Source organism: Oryzias latipes, chromosome 2 (genome assembly GCF_053564925.1).
Source record: "Oryzias latipes strain Hd-rR chromosome 2, Olatipes_Hd-rR_3.1".
In the NCBI taxonomy this organism is placed as follows: domain Eukaryota; kingdom Metazoa; phylum Chordata; class Actinopteri; order Beloniformes; family Adrianichthyidae; genus Oryzias; species Oryzias latipes.
Window position 1 is genome coordinate 26,693,960 of NC_136238.1, and position 26,574 is coordinate 26,720,533.

Here is a 26,574-nt window from a genome sequence, read left to right on the forward strand (position 1 = left end):
TATTAAAAAATGAAAAACATTTCAGAAAAAAAAATGAAATATTAAAAAATGAAAAACATTTCAGAACACAGAATGAATTTCCAGAAAACAAAACGAAATCTTCAAAAATGAAAAACATTTCCAAACCGGAAGAGGCAGGTACTATGTTACAACGCTGATTGGATGATGATTTTTGTCAATCATTTGAACTGAAAAGTATTTTAAATGAAGCGATGACTGATTTTATCGTCCAAACAACAATGTACTATAATAATCCACGTATTTCCCATTTATATATCAAATAAAAAATGCAGCAAACTGTTAATGAACTTTAAAATTATTTTTTTAACATTTCGCCTGACACACGGTCACCCGGAAGTAGTTTGTGAGCACTTTTACTTTGAACGCTGTGCGCTAATGTCTACGGCTGCGAGGTTCACGCTGTCAATCATCTTTAGGTAAGAATCAATTCTGTGATCTTTTCTTTTGTCAGTCACATGTCTCTAAGGATGTTAATTTTAGGATGTTAAAGTGCTGCTTTGAAAAGATAATTTCTTTTTATCTTGCGCATGCGCAAAAAGAACCCGATGGAGACGAACCGTCTTCACATGATAGCCGTTCCCGTTTTCGGTGACAACATGAGAGAAAAAGCTCAGAGCCAGCCTGATTCTGTGATTTATACAGTAATTACAGTAATTATATGGCATCTACGGTGGCCCTGAAGTGCAAAGCATTCAACAAATCACTCGATACAAAAACATTTTTAAGATCACAACAACAATTAAAAAAAAAAAAAAAAAGTTAAAAAGCAGTATTACATCTAGAAAACAAAAAAAAAATTCAGAAACCAAAACTTAAAAAAAAAAATTAAAAAAAGAAAAAAAAATTCAGAAAACAAAATTAATTTCCAGGAAAAAAAAGAAATATTAAAAAATGAAAACATTTCAGAAAACAAAATTAATTTACAGAAAAAAAAATGAAATATTAAAAAATGAAAAACATTTCAGAAAAAAATGAAATATTAAAAAATGAAAAACATTTCAGAACACAGAATGAATTTCCAGAAAACAAAATGAAATCTTCAAAAATGAAAAACATTTCCAAACCGGAAGAGGCAGGTACTATGGGACAACGCTGATTGGATGATGATTTTTGTCAATCAGTTGAACTGAAAAGTATTTTGAATGAAGCGATGCCGGATTTTATCGTCCAAACAACAATGTACTATAATAATCCACGTATTTCCCATTTATATATCAAATAAAAATTGCGGCAAACTGTTAATGAACTTTTAAATTGTTTTTTTAATATTTCGCCTGACACACGATCACCCGGAAGTAGTTTGTGAGTACTTTTACTTTGAACGCTGTGCGCTAATTTCTACGGCTGCGAGGTTCACGCTGTCAATCATCTTTAGGTAAGAATCAAGTCTGTGATCTTTTCTTTTGTCAGTCATGTCTCTAAGGATGTTAATTTTAGGATGTTAATTAAAGTGCTGCTTTGAAAAGATAATTTCTTTTTATCTTGCGCATGCGCAAAAGGAACCCGATGAGACGAACCGTCTTCACATGATAGCCGTTCCCGTTTTCGGTGACAACATGAGAGAAAAAGCTCCGAGCCAGCCTGATTCTGTGATTTATACAGTAATTACAGTAATTATATGGAATCAGTGTTGCTAAAAATCGACTTTAAGACTGAAATCAGTAAACAAGTTCTTATGGGAAATAATATTAAAGTGCATTGTATATTTTTGAACCATGCATGTACATATACTGACACTTAAAAATAAATTTTAAAAGTTTATAAAATACTTAATTGAATTAACATGTGATATTTCTGCAGGTGAAGTTTCTCAAAGCGAAGTTCCAGAAAGGTTTGTGCTGCAGAAGAACAGATGAGCTCTACATGGGAATTCAAAAAGACTAAAGTCATTCATATCATTGTGCAGTGTACAGGCAAGTCACCATGATTTATGTGAAATGTAATCAATAAATATTATTTAACCTTAATATCTAATTTTTTTTTTTAAATTGCAGGTCCTTTAAAAAACGTCTTTAACCTGCTGCATAAGCCTGATTAGTTGTAAATGATGCAGTGGGGAGTGAAAAACGAAGCACAATTCCTGGCTTTAGCGTCGGGCTGATGATCTGGAAATCACATCTGAGGAATCGCATCAAACACTTGTACAACTCCAAACAACTTAATGTTCCTTTAAGCAAAACTCCAGTTTAAAATGTTCATATTAGGCTTGCTTCATTTAGGAGTTTTTCCATGTTTACCATTTTAGGTTTTAAAGCTTTATTAACAAAGATGATGTTTGATTTTCAAAGCTGTTGTTTAGAAATGTTTTTTTGTCAATGAAAAAACTGAATGCTGACGTGAGGATTGTAATAATGGATATGAAAATAAACAAATTTGTTTCATAGCAATGCAGTATATTTATTGAAAACTTAACATGAATACGTTATTCAGTAACAGAAATAAAGAAACAGTTGATGATTTTCCTTTATGGGCTTCTTCATGCAGTCAATCAAATGTTCCGTTTACATTCAGCATTTACTCAGCGTACCTGTCAGTCACATTTATTAGAGGAAAAAATGCATCTGGGAAAAGTCTGTTTGTGCTTAACTACTATATCAAAAAGAGTCATGTCAGGGAAGGTTTGTCCACATTGCTGCTCAGCATCACATCCAGAGGAAGATGCACAGGTAAGGGGACGCCAGTTCCTGCTCGTACATGCTTGCAGCTTCCTCTGCACTGGACTCCAGCTCCATTGAAATCCCTGACAGAAATAAATTAATAAATTAAAAATCCCTGACAGAAAAACATCAGCTGCCGTTCATCTTTCATTCAGGAAAAAGTTGAGTTCATCAAAATGAGGAGAAAATGGGTTAAACCAGACATTCATTAGGGAGGGGTCAAAACACCAAACTCAGAATAAAATACATTATTTCAGTCTTATAAAAAATACATTCTAAAACAATTTGGTATTCCTCCTCTGCCTGAAAGACTAAAACGTTTTTTTTAAAGATTTATTTTACACTACAGACTTTGCCACCTTTAGTTACACACCTGGACGTGTCTGATGATGTGCACATCCAGTCATTTACTGTCATGTTTCTGTGCACTGACACACTCTAAAGTCACAGATCTTAATAGTGTGAATAAGAAGCATTCATAAATGTTATTCTGAGACACAAACTGCTGCAGTTTACCTGACAGCTTTGCTGATTTATGCTGCTGGTACACCTGTCTGAGAATCCTGCCCACGTGACCCCCCCTCTCCAGCTGATGAGGTAACCTGTCATTAACGTATGACTGAAGGATCTTGGATCTGTCTGTAAACACCCACCTAGAAATCACGTTTAACGCTACATTTATTAGATCAAACAAATGTGCCTCCATACCTTATCTGTGGATGGCGGGACTGCATTTCCTGATGATGTGCGCCGTCTTTAACACCCGTTTCTTCGCAGCTGCTGCTTTAGACAGAATCCTCTCACGACATTTCGAAACATTTGTAAACCTGGTTGGTGTTGATATTTCTGCGTGCGTTCTGTCATCACATCCGCTAAATATTCAAAGATTAACGTTTATGTTAACGTTTTACCGTCCCTTTCTTTGTTTACCTGCAGAACGGACGTCATCCACACAAACTACTTCCGGGTGACCGTTCTGCTTCAGACGAAATATTCAAAAAATAATTTAAACCTTCATTATCTGTTTGCTGCATTTTTGATTTAATATGTAAATGGGAAATACGGGAATTATCATGGTACATTGTTGTTTGGACGATAAAATCCGTCGTCGCTTCATTTAAAATACTTTTCAGTTCAAATGATCGACAAACATCATCATCCAATCAGCGTTGTCCCATAGTACCTGCTTCTTCCGGTTTGGAAATGTTTTTCATTTTTGAAGATTTCGTTTTGTTTCTGGAAATTCATTCTGTGTTCTGAAATGTTTTTCATTTTTTAATATTTCATTTTTTTTCTGAAATGTTTTTCATTTTTTAATATTTCATTTTGTTTTTCTGAAATGTTTTCATTTTTTTTATTTCATTTTGTTTTCTGGAAATTAATTTTTTTTCTGAAATGTTTTCATTTTGTAATATTTCTTTTTTTTCTGGAAATTAATTTTGTTTTCTGAAATCTTTTTTTCTTTTTTTCTTTTTTCTTTTTTATGTTTTGGTTTCTGAAATTTTGTTTTGTTTTCTAAAATGTAATACGCTTTTTAAATTGTTGCTGTGATCTTAAAAATGTTTTTGTATCGAGTGATTTGTTGAATGGTTTGCACTTCAGGGCCACCGTAATTATCTTATAAGGAATTTGTATACAATTGCAAACGATTAACAAATAATTTATAAAGGATTAACAAATGCTAATAAATGTCTTTATAATCAACTTAATATCACATTATTCATGTTTTCTTATCTCTTATAGGTAGTCAATTAAGAAATATGTAAATGCATTTATATACAGCCTATTTAAAATTGAAAGTCAGTTGAAAGTCAGAGACATTTACAAATACTAATTCATGTACTTATAAACAACTTACTAAAACATTAGTAGTGCTTGTTAATGTCTTATAAATAGTTTATTAAGGACTCTTATTATTAAGCATTACCGATTTTTCAAACTCTTTTTCAATCACCTTGTCATGAATGAATGGAGGAAATGCAGAAACACAGCTGACATGTAGACTGTCCAGAACTGTTTGACAGTTCTTTCTTTTTCATTTCAGCTTCCTCGTGCTGAAAAGAGTCCAACTATAAAGGCTTGTTGTTCCCCTTATGCTGCTGCTGTTCTAAAAACAAATGAGCAGCTCGTTTACATTTGCATAAAAACTGACAAACAAGTCAATTTTTTTTTTTTCAGACCTGCTGTAGTTTTCCCTCAGGTGAATCACACAGTCTTTCAGAATGATCCAGATTCAAAAAGTTGACATCAATGTTTTATGATTAAGGATGAAGTCCATGTTGTCCTGGGGAGACATTAGCCGTAGAGAAAGTCTCTTTCTGTTTCATGTTTGGCTTCACTTCAGTCTGTAAAGTTTTCATGAATGCAACACGTTTAGAACATGTTCAGTGAAGGTTTCCAGTCTGGTCCATAAATTCAGAGCAGCAGCTTCACCTCACTGTCTGCATTCATGGAGCTTCTTTAATGTTTGGACTTTGAGAAACTCATTTGACCTCCTGGCTTGATCTTCATCACTTGGATCCACATTGGTCTTTGTGAATGACATGTGGACTTGGGATCAATGTTCATGTTCTGCACAGTCCACTTCATAACAGTTATTGACCTTTGACCTGAACAGTGGAAGTTGTTGGACAATAATTGTCCAGATAGAAGTGGAGCTGCTGGTCCATCACAGTATTTCAGACCACTGGATCAGAGGAAAAGCTTTGATGTTGAAGCTTGGATCCAGACTCAGAGACGCTGTGAGGATCGTTTCTGCCAGGAGCTTTTAGAGTCACAAACAGATGTACCTATTAAATAAGAGTTGATTGACACACACACACACACACACACACACAAGCAAAAACACGTAACACATGCGCACTACACTCTCACCCCTGTGCAAACACACATTCTGATTACAGGGAGGAGCCTAACACAAAACAAATAAGGGGGCGGAGCTCTGCTCAGGTGTTCCTGAATCAGGAAATGAGGAAGTTGAGAGTTTTCCTCCGTGTCAGAGCAGACAGAGCAGGACTTTCTTCTCCTTCATGGTGAGTCTTTGTGTTTCTGTTGTCTTCTCCACTCATGATGAAGGCCGTGACGTGTCTGTGAGGAAGAGGAGCAGCAGAGGAAGAGCTCAGACTGAACTTTGTCTTCAACTTGTTCTTCTGTTCTTCCAAGAAGCAGCAGCTAAAGGTCACTGCAGGTCACCTTTCTGACAGAAACAGACCAGAATGCAGCTGTCAGATCTGCCCTGAAGGACAAACTTTGAGTTCTGCTGGATCCTTGTTCTTCCAAACAGTTGGAGACTCTGCTCCACCCTTCCTCTCAGCTCACATTCTAATGACATTCAAATGAAATTAAAATGAGATTCAAATTCCAGTGATGTGTTCCAGAGAGGCTGTGGAAGCTCCTCAGGGCTTTGATCTCTGCTGAAGAAGCTTGGGAGGCTCTCAGGTCCTCAGTGCTGAACAACTGCATGTTTCCAATCCTCTCAGTACTGAGATCTCCTTCATTTCTGAACTTCTGACAGGATTCTGATGGAACACAGCTGGGAGCTCGTCTCCATCATTTCTTCATCATCTGTTCTGTAGTTTGAATCAAATCATAGTGGGGCAGATTGCTGAAATAATCTTTCAATTGGTGATACAAGCACCAAAATTGGTACACAGGTGCTTCAGAACCTCCTCTTTCAGAAAAGCATGTTAGCCCAATGGCCACCATTTTTCAAGATTGCCGCCATTCGTATCAGTATGAAGCAGTATTTGCTGTCAGCTGCAGTGACCTCAGTTCGGAACAGTGATACTGTCAAAGAGGAAACTTAAGATTGAAAATTTGGATGTGTACTTCTGGACAGACTCAAAGGTTGTTCTTGCATATGTGAACAATGATGCCAAGAGGTTTCACACCTTTGTAGCCAACCGCATTCAGCGCATAAGGTCAAGCTCAGAACCAAAGCAATGGCATTATGTCAGTTCAGAAAACAATCCAGCTGACTATGCCTCAAGGGGGTTAACTGCATCACAGTTAAGAGAATCTAACTGGCTAACGGGTCCAGATTATCTCTGGCAACAGATACTTGAAATGCAAGTTGGTGAAGAGGAGATGGTGGGAGTTTTGGAAATATCCAACCCAGAGTTTCGTAAGTCTTGTGTCAACACTGTGAAAACAGAAACAGATTCAGTTGTGAACCGCTTCACCAAGTTTTCAGACTGGTCTAGAGTTGTGAAAGATGTTGCCAGGCTGAGAAGATTTGTCCAGGAACTTAAGGGGAGTACAACTAATATCAAATGAGACAAGCAGTCTTGAGGAAAGGCGACAAGCAGAACTGTTTATAATTAAGTTGGAACAAAGAGAAGCGTTCTCATAAGACATAAGGAAATTAAAACAAGGAAAAGCCAACTAGCTTAACAAGCACAGTCAGTTACACCATTTAAATGTTTTTCTTGATGACGACCGAGTCCTCAGAGTTGGAGGAAGGCTTTGCCAATCAACCCTTGACTATAGTGTAAAACATCCAGCTATGCTTCCCAAAAAGTCTCATGTATAATCTTTGCTTGTGAAGCACTATCATGAGCGTGTGTGTCACCAGGGCAGAGGAATGACCATGAATGAACTGTGTGCAAATGGGATATGGATAATTGGATGTGGAAACATGGTCTCCTCACACATTTACAAATGTGTGAAATGTAGGAGATACAGGAGAAATACAGAAGTTCAGAAGATGGCTGATCTGCCAAGAGAGCGGACGGAAACAACCCCTCCTTTTACAGATTGTGGACTTGACTGTTTTGTTCCCTTTATAGTAAAGGATGGAAGGAAAGAATTAAAAAGATATGGTCTCTTGTTTACTTGCTTGTGCTCAAGAGCTGTTCATATTGGATGATATGAGAACTGATGCTTTCATAAATGCACTTCGAACTTTTGTGGCAATCAGAGGACCAGTTCGCCAACTTAGGTGTGATCAAGGCACCAATTTCATGGGAGCCAGAAAAGAGTTTTCTGAGATGCTCAAGAAAGTGGACCCAGAACGTCAAAGGGCTCCCTTGGTTGTGAATTTGTAGCAAATTTACCATCTTCAATTCACATGGATGGAGTTTGGGTGCGCCAAATAAGAACGATCCAAAGCATTCCCGCAGTCATGCTTGACAAGACAGGAAACAGACTTGACGCTACATCTCTGAGAACTTTTCTCTATGAAACAATGGCTATAATCAACAGTAGACCATTAACTGTGGAGCACCGGACCAGATACTCTTACACCGAACCATATACTGACTATGAAATCTTCAGTCATACTGCCTCCTCCTGGACAATTTTGCAGAAAAGATTTATTTCTGCATAAAAGGTGGAGAAGAGTGAAATTTCTGGCCAATGAATTTTGGCAGAGATGGAAGCGAGAGTATTTGCTAAACCTTCAGCAACGTCAGAAATGGCAAAACTCATCACGAAACTTGAAAGTGAATGATATTGTGATTCTACAAGATGAAAGCACACCAAGAAATGAGTGGAAGCTTGCTAGAGTCTAAAAAACCTATCCTAGTGAAGATGGCATCGTACGAAAGTTAACTATACTTGTCAGTGAGACTACACAGAATAAAGGAAATTCACACACTAGACTACTGCACTTAGACCTGTTCATAAGGTTGTGACACTTGTAGAAGCACAGTGAATAACCAAAGCAGTATGTTCACATTAGTGGTTTGACATGAAAATCCCATTTAATCTTCATAGGAGTGATTTTGGTGGGAGTGTAAATGCAGCTTAAAATTATACATTTTATTGAAGTTCATGTTTGTGAAATTTTTAATAATTGGTGATTTAATTTTTATTTCTTTGGAGTGTACAGTGAATTTTGTTTGAATTATGTTCAGAAGAATAGGATTATTCTCGCGAGAATTTTAGCCTTTTTTTATTGGCCGCAAGTGAGCACGTCTTTTGCTCACGAAATGAATTTTATCCACATACTGGATGAGAGTGACGTTGGCTGGCAGTGGACAGTCAGAAAGCACCTCCTTTAATACCTGATAGAAAATTCCTGGAGAGAGTCTGAAACCCTGTTGGAAACGCATGAAACTCATCTATTGGGTCTCACACGTAAATGAAAAGATGTCTACACTTAGGGTGTAGAGGCAGACCGAAAAACATTAGCGAGGTCGAGGCATGTAACCCAGCAGTGCGAGTGGTCCAGTTTGGCCAGGGCTATGTATGGATTAGGATCAGAAACGGTTGAAGTGCTCAAATGTTATTTACAGCGTGCAAATCGGTGGACAATTCACCGACCTGATATCTGTGGTGCCCTAAGCCCACAGATGAGTTGGCTGTCAGTCAATTAAGGCCTTTGCCAAGGGATGCCAAGGGACGAGATGGCCACATCTGGCTAGACAAACCTTTAATTGTTAAAAAAACAAAGATGTTTCATTAGACCTGTCCTTCTCAGACGCGATGCAATGCCAGTTTGTAACGTACGGTGTCAATTCAGCGCCTAATGTGTTGTGCATCAAAACCGTAAAACCGTGCATCAAAACCCCTAATCTGTAACAGCCTGAAACCTGTGAATTGCCATCCCGGCATCACTGCCATCCCAGTAACAAGGAAAGGTGGAGAGAATAAATCGAACATTCAAACTAAATTGGGCAAATTAAATTATTTAAATTAAATAAAGCCCCCTCGGCTTTCTTCCTCACACATCCCGTCCCCGAAACTGCGCGCTCTTCCTCAGAGACGGGAGCGCGCAGTTTTAGGCACGGCAATTCACAGGTTTCCGGGTGGTACAAACTCTGTGAAATAATAGATAATAGTAAACTGCAAGCACTCCAAGCACCGCTACTACTGCGCGCCTCTGGCATCGCATCACGCCCGAGAACGACTGGTCTATTAAAAAAAAAAAGTATGATTAAAGATTTGTCTGCGAGCCACATGTGACCATCAAAAGAGCCATATATGGCTCGCGAGCCATAGGTTCCCGTCCAAGGTTATAATAGTTTCGGATTTTTTATTAGTTTTAGTTTTTATTTAGTTTTGAATTTTTTTTTTAAATTTATTTAGTTTTAATTAGTTTTTAGAGGCTGCTTTACTAGTTTTTATTAGTTTTTATTTTTTGAAATTGCTTCGTTTTAGTTTAGTTTTTATTAGTTTTAGTGTTAGTTTTAGTTTTTTTTTTGTAAATTAGGATATTTGTCAGGTGCATGATTCAAAATCACCAGAATAAGTATTGTATGATAAAAACGCAATCAAAGATACATTTTGAAACACTTATTATTCAGAGGACACAAGGACAACCATCCTTAAATTGAAATACAACAGCCGACAACAGCATTACGTTATCTGCTCTGGCTTCTTTTTCGGGGGAGGGCGGGCGACAGGCTGGCTTGTCTAGGTACTGTTGATTTGCGTTGTTGTGTGCGCTTTTTAAATGTACTTTTAGATTCGTAGGGTTTTTCCCTTTGAGGAGCGTTCCACAAATTTTGTCTCCTGCTTCGACTACAAGGCACTTACTTTAGTTTTCGACGCTGTTATATTCAAAACAGTCCCAAATAGGACTCTCCCGCTTTCTCCCAACTTTTACTGCAGCCATCACGCTCATGTAAATGTCTATGACAACGCTAGCCGGCAGTGTCCGACAGACATCATGTGACGTCACAGACTACGTGATGCCGTAAGGTTCAGATTAAAGCCCTGCACGGGACTATTTTCTTCATCCCGCGCCCGCTGAATTTCTGACCAATCCCGCCTGCTCCCGCAACGTATGCGTTACACTCCCGCCCACACCCGCAATATGTATGTCCACTCCCGCCCGCACCCGCAAAACTCATAGAATTTAGGCCCGCACAGTAATAGAGATGAATTGATTTTGTATTGTCTCCCGTCCCGCAGGAAAAAAACACGTATTTGTATTGATATTATTTATTATTAAAGAGATTCATGTCCCTCCTCCAGCCTCATCTTTTCATGCATTCCTCTTTTGTGTCATTTGCAACTTAATTATTACATATATTTTCACAAATCCCGTTCGGTTAAAAGTGTGCGTGTGTGCGCGCGCAGACAGACGGCCTGAAGCGCGCTCTTAGTAAGAGGCGGGGCGAGGCGGGGCGTTGCACACCCCCAACAACAGGTTAGATGACAGAGGCTATTGGGCGTCTCTACCTGGTGCCTTCACGGAGCTTCAGTACATAAGACTCCAACAGACGCACAGCCTAACGTAGTCCGCTAATATATATTCATGAGATATTCATGGCAGCACTGATCCCGCGGGGTTTTTTTCTGCCGCCCGCTCCCGCCCGCAGCACAATTCAAACCGCCCAATCCCGCGAGATTTGGGTTGGGTCCCGTGGGACCCGGCGGGACCCAATCCCAATGCAGCCCTCCAGTTCAGATACACAGTAAAACTAGCAGGGTGAAGTAAATAGACTTTATTTCAACCCAAAAGACTTATGTATTAACAAAGACGAAAACGAAGTATTTTTTGGGGTTAATATTATTTAGTTTCAGTTAGTTTTATACACACAACAAACAGTTTTAGTTAGTTTTCGTTTTTTTAAAAACTCTCGTTTTTATTTTTATTTCAGTTAACGAAAATGTTTTTTCAGTTCTAGTTTTAGTTTTTTCGTTCGTTTTCGTTAACTATAATAACCTTGTTCCCGACCCCTGCTGTAGGGGGTGCTGTTGCTGCGGTGCCTGTTCTCAGGACCGGCTGGGGTCCTGCTCTGTGGTCTAACATCCATGTAGTGGGCCCTAAGCTGCTCTGTGTGGGGCGGGCGCTGTGGTAATAGATGGATCCCCATGATATCGTTTCCTCACAGCAGAAACAAGCCATAACTTCTTTTAGCGGCAGATCTTTGTTTCTTTTCAGGGTTCTACTGGGGGATTTGGGTGGGTGGGGGGAGGAACCTGGTGAGGGAGGGGTCCCATCTTTTGAGTTTGAGTTTAGATCTGTGCACGGACCGAATGAAATGGGGTTGGCGCTCTAACATTTTCTCTGATGTCAATCAGATGCTCAGTAACTCAGAGTTAGTTTGACCCATAAGTAGCAGACAGAACTTTTTACAGGGTCACAGTCACGGTTTCCATGCTCAGGAACCTCAAATAACACAATGTCTCACCCTAATTATTAAAATTCTCTCCATAGGTTTGTCTTATTTTTCTCCAAACAGGCGAGCAAAGGGTAGCACATCTTCACAATAAGTCTTGCCCGTCAGAGACATCTGCAGCTTTTCAGCTTCCTTTACCCCCAGGTTGTCCTGATAGTCATCATCCTCTTAGTCCTCTTGATCTGCAGCATCTCCATCCTCTCTAGGCTTCTCCAAATCCTCGACACCTCCTGTCTGTTCTGGTTTCTCTTCCTTTTTGTTGCAGATTCTGGGGCACCGGTTTTCTGGAAGGATCTTCTTTTTCCTTTCCCTTCTTTGCTTTCTTTTCCTAATTCTTATTTTGGAGGTCAACAGAGGTTTGATAATATTTTCTATGATTTTTTCATTGTGCATTTAACCCTTGTGCTATCCTAGGTACTTTGACATTGGGAGTTGGGTCATCTAGACCCACTAGACAATAATAATAATAATAATAATAATAATAATAATAATAATGAATTTTATTTATAAGGCGCCTTTCTAGACACCCAAGGTCACCTTACAGATAGAGAACAATAAAATACAGTTAAAAGAAAGACATATTAGTCAAAAACAAACAAGACATTGTAATCATAAAATGAATTAGGGTGGGTATGCTTGTCTGAAGAGGTGGGCTTTCAGATTTTTAGCAAACTGTGGGAGTGAGTTCATGTTCCGTAAATCCGAAAGAAGTGAATTCCAGAGCAGGGGGGCAGAGCGGCTGAATGCTCTGCCCCCCATAGTGACGAGCCGAGCGGTGGGTGTAGCAAGCTAGAGTGAAGAGGCAGACCTAAGGGAGCGGGTGGGAATGGGTGGGAATGGATAAGGTCAGACAGATATGGGGGGGCGAGGTTATGGAGGGCTTTGTAGGTCAAGATAAGGATTTTATAATTAATCCGGAGTGGCACTGGTAGCCAGTGAAGCTTTTGTAGAACAGGTGTGATGTGCATAGTTGAGGGGGTTTGTGTTATGATCCGGGCAGCAGAATTTTGGAGCAGTTGTAGTTTGTGAATGGTTTTGTAAGTGAGTCCGGATAAAAGGGAGTTGCAGTGGTCCAGACGAGAGGTGATGAGACTGTGGACTAGAATGGCCGTGGAGTGAGGACTGAGAGAGGGGTGGAGAAGGCGGATGTTTCGGAGGTGGAAATAGGCCGTCCGGGTGATGCTATTTATGTGGGCAGTAAAGGAAAGAGTGCTGTCAAGGACGACACCCAGACTCATAACTTGTGGGGAGGGAAGGATGGAGCAGTTATCGAAGGAAATGGAGAAGTTAGGGAGTTTATTTAGGGTGGTCTTTGTTCCTACGATGAGGAGTTCAGTTTTGTTACTATTTAATTTAAGGAATTTGTAGTGAACCAGGATTTTATTTCAATAAGGCATTTGGAGAGGGAGGCAGGTGAAAGAGTGGAATCAGGCTTGGAGGAGAGGTAGAGCTGGGTATCATCTGCATAACAGTGAAAGTGGATGTTGTGTTTACGGAAGATAAAACCAAGGGGAAGAAGGTAAATGATGAATAGCAGGGGCCCTAGGACAGAACCTTGGGGCACACCTGTGGTAACTGGAACTGTGGGAGAGGTGAATGACTTTAATTGTATGAATTGCGTGCGGCCTGAAAGATAGGACTGGAACCAGCTGAGGGGTAGGTCAGTGATGCCAATGGTTGAAAGCCTTTCCAGAAGGATGGGGTGTGAGATTGTGTCAAATGCAGCAGTCAGATCGAGTAGAAGGAGGATGGAGGCTAAACCAGAGTCAGCGGCGAGTAGAAGGTCATTAGTGATTTTCAGGAGGGCTGTTTCTGTACTGTGAAATTGACGGAAGCCAGACTGGAGTTGTTCATATAAATTATTGGAAGAGAGGTGGGTTTGAAGTTGAGAGGTGACAGTTTTTTCAAGGATTTTTGCAATGAGTGGAACATTAGAGATTGGGCGGTAGTTATTGAGATTGGTGGGATCAGAACCTGTTTTTTTCAGTATGGGGGTGACAGCTGCGGTTTTGAGGACAGGAGGAACAGTTCCAGTCTTAAGGGAGGCGTGAATGATGCTAGTAATGAGGGGGGATAAAGAGGGGAGAGTAGCCTTGACCAGAGCAGTGGGAATTGGGTCAAGTTGGCAGGAGGTGGTTTTGGATTTGTAAATGAGTTCGGTGAGTTATGCTCAACTGATGGTAGATTAAATGATGAGAATAGCTCATGTGGGGAGAGAAGAGCTGGTGCCGTTACATTTTGACTGGAGTTGGATTGAAGTTGCTGGTGAATGTCATGGATTTTTGAAGAGAAATAAGACGCTAGGGTGTTACAGAAGTCAGAGGAGTACAAATGAGGAGGAAGTGAATTCTGGCAGGTTGTTGTACATGAGAGGATAGAAAATGGGACCTTTGAGTTGCCATTAGCGGAATTTATCAAACCAGAGAAATATTCTGTTTTGGTCTTGGAGATGGAGTCTTTGTATTGGATGATATGGTTACAAAACATGTCTCTATGAATAGTGAGCCCAGTTTTCTTGTAGAGTTGTTCTAGTTGGCGACCTTTAGCTTTGAGTTGTCTGAGGATTGGAGTAAACCAGGGTGCAGAGACGTTGAACGTGATAGACCTTGTTTTGAGTGGGGCGAGAATGTCTAGAAAATTATGGAGGTTGTAATTGTAGTGGGAGATCAGTTCCTCGGGAGGGGAGGCACTGTCAGGACTGGGCATGCTATGGATGAGTGAGGATAAATTGTCCAAGTTAATGTCCGTAATTTTAAGAAAGCTAATGGTGCGTGGAAGATTGGATTTAGAAACAGAGAGGTTGACATGAAAAGATAACAGCATATGATCAGACTACAGAAGGGGGTCTGGTTTACAGTCCACAGGTGTAACACCCGAGCAGCAAACAAGGTCCAATACATGACCCTTAATATGGGTGGGAAAGTTGAAATATTGATTGAGACCAAAGCTGTCCAGACAGGAAACAAAGTCTTTGGTGAGGGAGTTGGTGTCACTGTCCATGTGAATATTAAAATCCCCTAAAATTATAATTCTCGGTGAAAGAGTGGAAAGGAAAGTTAAAAGAGCAGAAAAGTCAATAATAAAATTTTTGACTGATCTGGGGGGCCTGTAAAGCAACAATAGTTGGAACAGGGCCAGAGAGTTGACATACACTTGCCTCAAAAGTCTCATAAGCAGGGACAGACACAGGCGTTATCCTCCAACTCTCGCGAAAGATCATCGCGAGCCCCCCTCCGCGGCCGGAGCCACGTGGTTGCGCGATGTAAACAAACCCCGAAGGGGTGGCATCATTCAGTGAGGTAAAGTCATTCGGCAGCTGCCATGTTTCTGTTAGGCACATAAAATCCAACTTGTGGTCGAGTAGGAGATCTTGGATGAGATGACCCTTGCTCGTGAGAGAGCGTATGTTCAGAAGACCAAAGTTGGCGGAGAGTTTGGCGGCCGGATCGTTAGGTGACTGAGGTAGACGGGCAAGGAAGTTTTGATTAGCGCGGCAACCAGAGATTCTCGGCGGACGGCGACTGGCGGACCAAAATGACCTGATGGTGTTGGAGTTGGAGTTCTCATCACGGATGATCTGACGCGGGCCGCGGTGAATGTATCACCAACGAGGCTGGAATAGGATGTCCGGGTGCTGGAGCAGCGCTGGTGGAGGTGAATCGAGTGGAGAAGAGCAAAGCTTGGCAAAGTCAGCGACAGAGTATTGGAGCAGGACTGTCAGAGGATGCTTGAGAAATGACAGGATGATCCAGGCGACTAAAATCCAAACACAGTTGATCCACATTGTGGCAGCCTTGGGAGTGAGCAGCAGGTAAGCTAGCTCTCACACACTGCGTGTATCGTGATCAGAGTTCAAACGTTAACGTACACTGATCCAGGTGACAAACTGCAGACAGCTGCGAGAAGGTGATGAGTGAGGAAAAGTCACATTAGTAACAAAAGACATAGTCCACAGGGACAAGTAGAGCCTTAAGGTGGCATAGAGTCCAGGGAGCAGCTGCAGCCAAAACGCGCCAGCGTTCACTCAACCGGAAGTCAATGCTCTGAACCTTTTTTCTTCAATGATTTGCGATCTTTACTGGTGTCCATGGGTTACATGGAATCTTTCCACCTTTATCCACCTTTGTCATGGTAGGGAGAACACGTCAATGTAAGGGTGGGGTCATCTAAGATAGCACAAGGGTTAATGGATTCTGTGTTTGCATGTATATTGTATTGCAGAAATATGCTTGATTTCTGCCTTCAGTAACAGATAATAGGTACCAAGGTCACCAGTAGGCCTGTTTTTGACTTGTGGTCTCTGTTTTCTTTCTGTACTGGAGTGTTGATGGAGCCACAACACCTGCAATGCAGACTAGACAAAAATGATGTATCTAGTATGTTTACATCTTCCTTTACAGAATAATAAAAAAGCCATTTTGCCTTGAGGACCGAGAGAGAGGACAGCCACAGAGCCTAACAGGTCGTGTTTTTCCACCTCTCCCCTTTTGGAAAAGGTTTGAAAATTCATGCAGACTCTTGTGTGTCTTTTCATTTCTGTACATTTCATTTTTTGAACCATCCGAATCTGTGAAGGCCGGCTGAAACTGCAACAAAAGACGACATGGCTTGCTGTGATTGTGAGACTAGCAGATGATCGATCGGAGCTGCAGTGAAGAGGACGGCGGTGTTTGTGGGAGTTGGAGCTGAAGATCGGAGCAGGAACCATGTCTTCCCTTCAGTCTCTGAGAGAGTTGATCAGCGAGCGACTAGCTGCTGCTGCTGAAGAAATCTGCAGACTCTGTGAAGGAACCATCGTCCAGTACGAGCAGGAGCTCTGTCGTCAGCGCAGACTGCTGGATGTCATCTGGAAACCACAGCTGCAGCTACACCACATAGGTATGTCACCTTCAACAAAGAAAAAGAGAATCCTTTGATAAATAATAGTAAATAATACTCAGTCAGGATGTGCTACAGTTACTTGTCTTTTAATAACAGATCTCTTAGCAGTCCCTTTACATCAGAAGGCTATATGCTTCTAACATTTGCCAGAATGCATTGCCCATAACCCAAGATGCATCTCTAATAATCACAGTGTCTCCACAAGTGAGGTGCATTCAAATGCAATAGAAGCAATTACATCTTCTATCCTGGAAGCCGCAGGTCTCAGGCTGATTCTGAACTGACAGTGATGGAAGAGCTTTCATCCTCTGATGATGATGAAGCAGCTGCTGTGCAGGTGGTCTTCACGCAGTGAACACCACATTTAGTAAAGTAGTACTCAAGTTAAAGTAGAGAGTAGGCATCCAAATGATTACTTGAGTATTAAGTACTTGGATTCAAAATATACTCAAGTAGTGAGTAATTAATGATTAACATCCCATTTATGTCATAATAACAGAATGAGGCTCATTAAAAAATAATGGAATAATATAACTTTTAATGAGGCAGGAAATAAGTACATTCATGTTTCAAAATAAAACATTAGGCAACATTTGCTGCAACAAATAAATGACAATAAATAGTTTGTAACCATTCCCTCCTTTTCTTTGTAAAACATTGTTTTTCTACCAAGACATTCTTGATCATCTTTTCCTTTGATTTTAGTCATTTTAGGCAACCTGTAAACAGAACTGTTATCCTTAAACTTAAACATTTTCCTTTACATCATGTAATAGATTACATATGTATAATACTTTATTTAAATCAGTAGAAGAGCTGACAGCAGAACAAACTGAATGTGAGTTTCTTCAGCAGAAAAATGACTGTTGATCTTTAACAGTAGCTCGTTCTCAAGGTTTTTTGATTGTGATTTGATTTTGATTTGAAATGGTTTATTTCATGCAATCACAGAATAATTCACAAAACAATACAACCAGCATTCATACATTAATTCAAAGATGTATCAAACTTAGGATAATTAGATATTACATCAAAGATTGCTTGAAAGAGAGCGGAAGGAAGTGATAATCCGGTTCATTACTTTTCATCTGATATCAATGGCTTATAAACACAGTTTCAGGTCATTACGTATGCTTAAGTTTCAAGAAATTACATTACAATGATGAATTACTTCATACTTATGTAAAGTAGTTATAACTATTTTGGATAGTAACATACCACGATTCAGATCAGTTATCTAAAATATTTTCAGATTAATTTCATTTTTAAAATCATGTTAATGATTAAAAAAATAACACAATCAGAAAATAAACATAACAAATCATGGCTTTTTGGATCAAATTAACCAATATAATTAGGATTCAATCATTATAACCTTTTTCCATAATAGATTAAGTGTCATGTTTTGAGTTTGTTGTCTTGTTTTTCGTCCTTGTTCTTGTTCTGTCTTGTTTGGTTCTGTTTCCTGTTTTATTTTGAAAGTTCTCCTGTCTTGTCTGGTTTCTTGAGTTTTACTTCCTTTGGTCCCCATCTGCCCTGATCGTGTTCACCTGTGTCTTGTCTGCCCTGTCTGTATTTAAGTCGTGTCTCTGCCTTCCTCCTGTGCTGGTCCATTAGCTCTGTTATGGTGTTCATGTCATCCTGTCCTGTCTAGTCCATGTTCCTGTCTCTTGCCTCGTCCATGTTTCATGCCACGCCAAGTAAGTTTTTGTTTTTGTTCTGTGAACCTGCTCTGCAGCGCTTTTTGTTTGTTTTTCCGTATTAAAACCACTAGTCCACCTCTGCTTCTGGGTCCTACCGGCTCTCGAGCCACCCCCACATCGTGACATTAAGCGTATTTTTTTATATAATTTGTTTTTTAGTAAGGTAATGCTGGGAAATAAAAAAGGGTCCATAATCTGTCGATTGTCCAAGGTTGGTATTCCTTCTTCTGCTGATTAACAGCCTCTCTTATGGGTTTAAACAGAGTTTATAGTTCTCTTCTATGTTATGTCTGCAGACATTAGACGGAGGTCCATATCCTTCTTCAGCTGATATCAGCGGCGCTGAGAGTTGAGGTCAAGTTGTCTGCAGGTCAGAACTTTGGTGACAATCAGGTTACTTCAGACTTTTGGAGAAAGTGATGAATCCAGGCGTCATATTTCATGAATTTATTTGGCTCTTTGATTTATTACTGCATGTTGGTTCAGACGACTGTGATCAAACACTTCTAAAAGTCCTTCATGTTGTTAACAACCTGAACCTTGGACCGGTCCGGTGGACAGAGTGGTTTGACGTAAATTCTGCAGCATTTAACCCCAGTGTTCTCAATCTGCTTTCGCTTCCTTAGAAGCCTGGCATGTTTGGCGATTTCAGCTTTCCTTCTGGTCAGATGGTCGTTCAGATAAACAGCAGATCCCTTCAGATTATTCCTTTGATTGATCAGAGCTAGCTTGTGTTTTTGATTCACAAACATGATGAGGATCGCTGGTTTATCTGTCTCCTTTCTCCTGGGGAGCGGGTGGCAGGTCTCGATGGTGTTGAGATCCAGGGAAATCCCTTTAGACGTGAAAAATGATTCCACTTGCTGTTCCACAGACTCTCCAATGTTCCCCGTTTCAGAAGAACTACTACCAATGCTAGCACTATTAGCATTAGCCATGCTAACTCCAGCTGCATTTAGCTTTCCCCGAGGTTTGATCGGTAATCCAGGGAGAATGACGTCATTCATCCTTGCCTGTTGTTCCATGTTGCCCACTCTTTTCATCGTTGCTCATTTTGAGCACAGAGTCTGTGAAACTCTATAAATAGCTCCGTGAGAGGAGCTAGCTTAGCATGGATTTTGTCGAGTGCAGCTTTAAATTCATCCCCATTACTTGTTGCTTGGTTTTTCTTCAGAGGCATGGTCGGCTGTCTTTCTTAGAGATAATCCGAATTTAGTCAATTGACGATCGTTGAAAAAACCACGGTGGGCTGAAGAGTCCATGATTACAATTATATCTCCAACTAACAACCTCCTCTACCTTTGATTCCATTTTTGTCTCTCTTGGAATAAAGGAAAATATTCCTGTATCCACCTTTTCCAGAAAAGATCAGTGATATATTGTACTTGCCTCCACCCAATGAAATTTGTGCCATTATCTGATCTTTTTTTTTTTTTTTAACTTGTCCTGTCCAACAGCTGGGCAGACAGACGAGAGCTGAGGGCCTCTTGTGTTGGACATATTTTGCTTTAACAAGAGGGGTTATTAATCTTCTGACAAACCAAAGGTATGTCTGAATAAACCCCTTTTGTAATTGAGGCCAAACTTTATTAATTTCAATCATGTCTGAAAATCTTTGGTGTTGGACCGGACGGAAAAGGAAAGAGGGGAAGAAGAGAGAGGGACGCTAGAGAGAGGGGGGGGTAGGGGGTGATAATAGGAGGGGAAGGGGGATAAGACCATGAAGCAGCATACAGCAACAAGTTTACTGGTTGTTAATCATTATGGTAAGGTTCAAATGCAGTACAAAAAGGGCGGGGCCTGTCCACACACACACTCAAATGTTATAAACACACCTGCTAGCTGCAAAAATGTCCACCTGTCGACATGTACACAAAACAGATAGTGTTCACACGCATACTTATGCCTGATAACCAACTAGTGTGAAATATTTCAGTCATTCAGTCATGCAAGCTATTAGTGCAAAGGTGAGCTAACACCAGTGCTCAGGTGAGGTTTTATGTTCTTCTAAAATGGATGGTGGAACGTGAAAAGAAGGAGGGAGAGTGCCCATCCATCCCCACCCCAAGACCCCCACCGCAGCAGCAGCGGCAGCCGGAATCCCCCCAACGCCACACGGGAACCGGCAGGGAACAACCGCCGCCCGGGCGACCAAGCCCGCCACCCAGGCCAGGGCCAGCAGGGCCGCCGCAAGGCCCCCAGAGCCAGAGGCCAGGGAAGCACGGAGGGAAAGAGAGCGCCGCCCCAGCCCAACCAGGAGAGCAGCCCCCCCGCCGCGCCGGGAGAACCCAACGCAGAGCCCCACCGGAGAAGGACGCCCACAGCCCCAAACGAGCACCCCACCACCACCCAGGAGTTCCGGGCATCCCCCCGCCCCAACCCCAGGTACGAGCCAGGACCCCCCAAGGGAGACCCGCTCCGCACTCCAGGCAACCATCCGCCCGGCCCACGGTTGGTCCAGGGAGGAGCGAGGCAGGGGGCCCGCCGCCCCCGCCCAGGAGGGGGGAACCCCGGGGAAAAAAAAGAGGGCCCACAAGGGGTGTTATAAATATGGCCCGACCAGGCTCGGCCACAGTTGGAAATTTGGCGGGGCCCAGCACTCAGGAGCAAGGACCAGAACCCACCCCCCAGGGACCAGACACCCCCGGCTCAGATGTAATGTGAACTCCCCCACCGCGCGGAGAGAGCACCGCCGGGCCCAGGAAGCCGGCACCCCGGGGACACGGCCGCCGTTGCAAAGGGGGGCCCGCACCCCCCACCAGGGAAGAGGCAGGGGACAGACGAACCCAGGTCCCACCTTCCTTGCAAATTGTGTGTGCGTGTATGTGTGTTTGAGATGGTGTGTGTGTGCATGTGTGTGTGTTTATGTTGGGATGTATATATTGAGGGGGGAGGGGTGTGTGTACTAAGGGGGGTGCAGTTAAAATTGGCGGGTAGGGCACTAAGGGGACATCTCCTGATTACTCACAGTGACGTCCCCTCACCCTCCCCACCAAGGGGCCCTAAATGTCTAAGGTGTGGTTAAAATTGGCGGGTAGGGTGCTAGGAGGACATCCGCTGCTTGCTGGCAGTGATGTCCAAGCACCCCCCCTACCAAGGGCCCTACATGTCTAAGGTGCAAATAAAACCGAAAGAGGGGGGGCCCACTCCATACGGCAACCATAGGAGGGGGGCCACTGCCTAGTAAACCCCCCCCCAAGGCTCATCGCAGGCTAAGCCCCCCACCCCCTCACCCTATTATGAGGTTATATGAGGAAGGGGGTAAGTTGGGGACAGCTGATAAACTGTCCCCCGGTGGTCAAACAGCTGTCCCCCGCCCCTCCCCCAGCAAGGGGGCCAGGCCCACCCAGCCCAGGGGCCCCACCCCCGGAGTCGCCGACACCCCAGGCCCAGCACCACCCCCCCCCCACACAGAGAGAGAGGAGCCAGAAAGCGCCGCCCCCCCCCGGAGCAAGCCCAGGCCCCCACCCCCAAACGTCGGCCCTAGAAGAGCTCTGGTCAGGCCTCGACGGGACCGAGGCAGCCAACCGGCCGGGGAAACCGCCGATGGCCTCAGCGGAGACCCCGACCCGTCAACCCCCCCTGCCCCGTACCAATAGTGGACCCCCCCCCTCCCCCAGAATGCCCCCCCAGAGGTCAGGGCCGACAAGACCCCCCCCCAGACCCCGCAGCCGAAGCGGAGGACACCCAGAGCGACCGGGGGCCCCAAGAGGGTTGTCCCGTCCCGCCCCAGAGCCAGGGAAGGGCCGATCCCAGCCCCAGGCGTAGATGGGAAGCCCATCTACGCCTGGAAGCCCATCCAGTGCCGCTGCCCCCCCCCCCCCCCCCCCCCCGAGCAGCGCCCCCCGCCGACCCCCCCCAGCACAGGCAAAGGGACCACCCCCCCAAGCCAGGCCAGACCACCACCCCACCCCCCCACCACGCACCCCCACACCCAAGCCCAAAGGACCACGCAGCGCCCCAGCCCGCCACACCCAGGCGCCGGACCCGATCCCCCGACCAACGGAGCCCCCAACAACTCCCGCCAGGCACCGGAGGCCCCGACCCCCACCCCGGCCCACGGCAGAAGGGCAAGGAGCAGCGACGACCAGGCCCCCCCCACCCCCTAAGTCACGGAGTTAGCTATGGGAGACCAGAGAGACTGAATTCTTTCGAAGTTACTTGAACTTTGGGCTGACATTTTTTCCAAGCTGATATGATCAAGCAGCAGATTTCTGTGTTGACTTATATTTATATTTTTTTTGCTTTTCCAATTTATTAAAATAGTTTTTTAGCAATGCAAAGAGTTATGAAAATGATAGATGCTAATCCTCCTTCTACATCGATGGCACTCATGTCACCAAGCACACAAAGTGACGGTGAAGCTGTGATTGAAACCTTAAGCCAGACTGATAGATCGGCACATACCTGCCGCCAGAGAGCCTGGACAGGCGTGCAGAACCATAGTGCATGCATGTAATTGTCGGGTAGATTACTGTCACAGTGCTGACAAATGTCTGAGTTACTGAGACCCATCTTGAACATCCTCTGTCCAGTGTAGTAAATTCTGTGAAGAGTTTTGAAATGGATTAGCTGCAGATTTGGACTTTTTGTCATTTTAAAGGTGTTTAGACAAAGTTCTGACCAAAAACTTTCATCTGTGCTGATGCTTAAATCCGCATCCCATTTTGTTGTCGGAAGTGAAATATTGTTATCTAAATTGCATAAAAGTTTGTATATTTTGGAGAGAGTTTTATTCATTGAGAAATTGATCAGAGTGGTAACTACATCTGGTAGCTTTAAATCGTTGTCTCTGTATTTAAACTTTTTAGTAATAATTGATTTAAGTTGCTGATATTCCAAGAAGTTATATATTCCATGTTTGTCTTGAAGTTCCTGGGGAGTTATGAATCTTCTATCAATAATTATGTGCTCTAGTTGTTTTATGCCCCCTGCTTGCCAAGCTGGGAAGTGGATAATTTTTTTGTTTATGAGGATGTCTGGGTTGTTCCAGATGGGTGTCATTTTGCACGGTTGAATTGATGATTTTGATATTATTATCCGATCTTAATTGCTTTACTTGTCCCCTTCTGCTGATGAAGCGACATAAAGCATTAATGCATGCATCTGTATCCAGAGACGTTGCAACCTCCAAATGAACAGCTCGGCTAGCCATGCAAGTGAAGATGACCCCATAGCGTTTACAGGCTCCTCTTCCTCTCTTCACTTCCACAGGACTAAAGTAATCAACACCTGTGTTGGCGAATCGAGACAAATCAGGAAGAATTCGTTCTTTTGGAAGATCAGCCATTTTTTGGGTTACTGGTCTCCCATGAAACCGTCGACAAAATACACACTCTGAAATTACTTGCCTCACCGCAAAGTTGGCATTTGTTATTAAAAATATTTGTCTTTGGAGATTGCATAAGCCTGACCGCCATGACCAAGGCGTTGATGTGTGTGTTTCAGAATAAGCAGAGAGATATGCTGGTCCTTAGAAAGGATAAGAGGATTCTTGCTTCCTTCAGGCATTGCTCCTTTGCACAGTCTTCCACCTACTCTCAGAAGTACATCATCTGTTATGGGATCCAATTTGTAGATTGAACTTTGTTTACTCACACTTGAGTTTGACATCAATGCATGAATTTCTTTCAAGAATCGCTGCTACTGACAATAGCGTATGATGGTTAAGTCAGCTTTCTTCACATCACTCAATGTTAAGAAGTCAACCTTGCAAGTTGTTGTGTTTGTTGCAGGTGTGACATTTTTCTGCTTTGTCCTTGTAGTTTCATCCTGTACAGTTTTCAACTGCTTTCTCTGTCGACCCTTTTCCAACAGCATGGATTTCAGTCTTAGGATCCAGGCAAGTAAGTAAGTAAATCTTTATTTATATAGCACTTTTCACAGAAAGTGACTCACAAAGTGCTTCACAATGTTAAAACAATATAAAATCAGTAGCGATACCTAATAAAACACACACAACAGGCAACCACAGTTGTTAACTTGAAAAATATGCAATCAACTTCTCTGAAGGGTGTCAGAACCTGGTCTTGAGGACCAACAAAAGATGACAGACCCAAGGAGTACGAGATCTTCAGTTTATTTAAAAGGGACCAGAGCAGGCAAGATGCTAGGCAGAATCTTGACAGCAGGGGGCGTGGAGACAGACTTGTGGGAGGCCAGGAGTGAGAGGAGAAAACAGACGGAGCAGAGTCCAGAGTTCATGGAAAGGGGCGGGAATGAGGAAGTCCGTAACAGAGTGCAGCGGAGGAGATGTCTTACGGCTGAATCTTGAGGCAGAGCTTGGCGATGAGGAATAAGTGATCACAGCAAGAGTTTAGTCAGTAGAAGCAATTACGGAGAAAGCTTGGTTCGTCATAAATGGCAGATATAACAATAAGGCAGCCAGGTGACTCAGACTTGAGAGCGTGGAGCAGAGATCCAGATTTGCTGACGAGCTGCAGACTGGAACACAGAGCGTGAGAGCACGCTGGTGGTCTAGTATTGTAGTAGGTTTAGGGGATGTCATCTGGACTTGGTTTTAAAGTTAGAAGACGTTTCGCCTCTTATCCAAGAGGGTTTGTCAATTCTGAATTAGCTGGTCTAATAGCTGAAAATCCTTAAAAGGATTTTCAAACAACATAACATCCCAGTTCATCTCAAACTAGTTAATACCCTCAGACAAAAACTGGTTCATCCAAAGAACAAAATTCCCAGCTACAAACAGTGTAATGTTGTGTACTCTATCCACTGCAAAGAGCACTGCATTGAACAATATATAGGAGAAACCAAACAACCTCTACACAAGCGGCTTTACTAATATCCCAGAACCAACCCAAGTGGACCTGAGTCTGCAGTGCATCTCCACGTGGAGGCCACAAACCACTCGTACGAGGACAGTGAAGTCCGAATTCTAGCCAGAGAGAAAGGATGGTTTGAACGAGGAGTGAAAGAAGCCATCTTTGTCAAAAAGGATAAACCTTCTCTTAATAAGAATGGCGGTCTCAGGTTAATTCTTCCATCCATCTACGGCAGTGTTTTGAAACCTAAACAAACCAAACCACTTCCACCTGGGTCGTTAACAGCTGAAAGAGATGACCAATTTGGAGAGGGATTCACTGGCTCCCCAACCCCCAGCTGAGGATAAAGGACTCTTAACTACCCGAAACCATGTAGGCTAAGTTGACAATACCATCCAGTTTCAGGTCTGACTCCTCCCCCATGAGCCCATATATACCAGCTCTTAGACCAGCTAATTCAGAATTGACAAAGTCTCTTGGATAAGAGGCGAAACGTCTTCTAACTTTAAAACCAAGTCCAGATGACATCCCCTATACCTACTACAATGGAACCAACCTGGATGAATGAGAGTCTTCATAGACATGGTGGTTTAGTAGTAAACTTAGACATTCCGGTGAGGAACGGAGCGGTGTGACAGCAATATATATTGACGTAAACAGGTGAGGAGAGTTAACCCTGACGAGCAGCCACTGCGGGGGCCTGGTGGCAGTTGCCTTGACATAGGGTTAGAAGCATCACAGCCACTGACTGCATTCACAGTTTCTACTTTTCTGACCTCTTTGTCATCAGGGTCAACTGAAAACTTCATGACTGATGTTGGCTCTTCACATTCATGTGTCCAAAGAAATTCAGGTCCTTTAAAGCCATACACTGTTCTTTAGAAACCTTGAAGCTTTCATTCCTCTAGAGGCTTTGTCAGCAGGATTATTTTTGGAGCAAACATGTCTCCATTGTGAGGGTTCAGATGCCTGAGATTCTGTTGGCCACGATTTTACTTCACCCAAGTGAAGTAAAATCCTTAAAAGTCAATCAATTTAACCATTTTTAATAATTGATTAATCATTTGTTTTATTATTTTTTGTATTTTAATTTATTTTATGATAAAGTAATGCTGTGAAGTAAAATAAGAAGGGTCCATATTTTGTCGAATGACCAAGGTTGGCATTTCTTCTTTTGCTGATTAACAGCCGTTCTTCTGGGTTTGAACAGAGTTTATAGTTCTCTTCGATGTTATGTCTGCAGAAATAAGACAGAGGTCCATATCCTTCTTCAGCTGATAACAGTAGCGATTAAGAGTTGAGGTCAATTTTTCTGCAGTTTAGAACTTTGGTGACAATCAGGTCACTTCAGACTTATAGAGAAAATGATGAATCCAGGCGTCATATTTCTTGAAAGTATTTGACTCTTTGATTTATTACTATCTGTTGTTTCAGATGAACAGATAGTAATAAATCAAAGAGT

At 42.5% G+C, this 26,574-nt stretch overlaps 1 long non-coding RNA gene across 2 annotated transcripts in view; it reads left to right on the top strand.

The window, feature by feature from the left end:
* Window positions 1-848: 848 nt before the first annotated feature.
* LOC144988202 (uncharacterized) overlaps window positions 849-26,574 on the top strand; it is a 34,783-nt gene continuing 9,057 nt past the window's right edge. The window contains exons 1-6 of one of the 2 annotated variants that reach the window (XR_013652047.1): window positions 849-1,396; window positions 1,822-1,934; window positions 2,016-5,710; window positions 16,150-16,245; window positions 16,325-16,627; window positions 24,151-24,183. This is a non-coding gene — a long non-coding RNA (uncharacterized LOC144988202). Of the gene's footprint in view, window positions 1,397-1,821; window positions 1,935-2,015; window positions 5,711-16,149; window positions 16,628-24,150; window positions 24,184-26,574 lie in introns of both variants that reach the window. The other variant, XR_013652041.1, reaches the window with a different exon arrangement.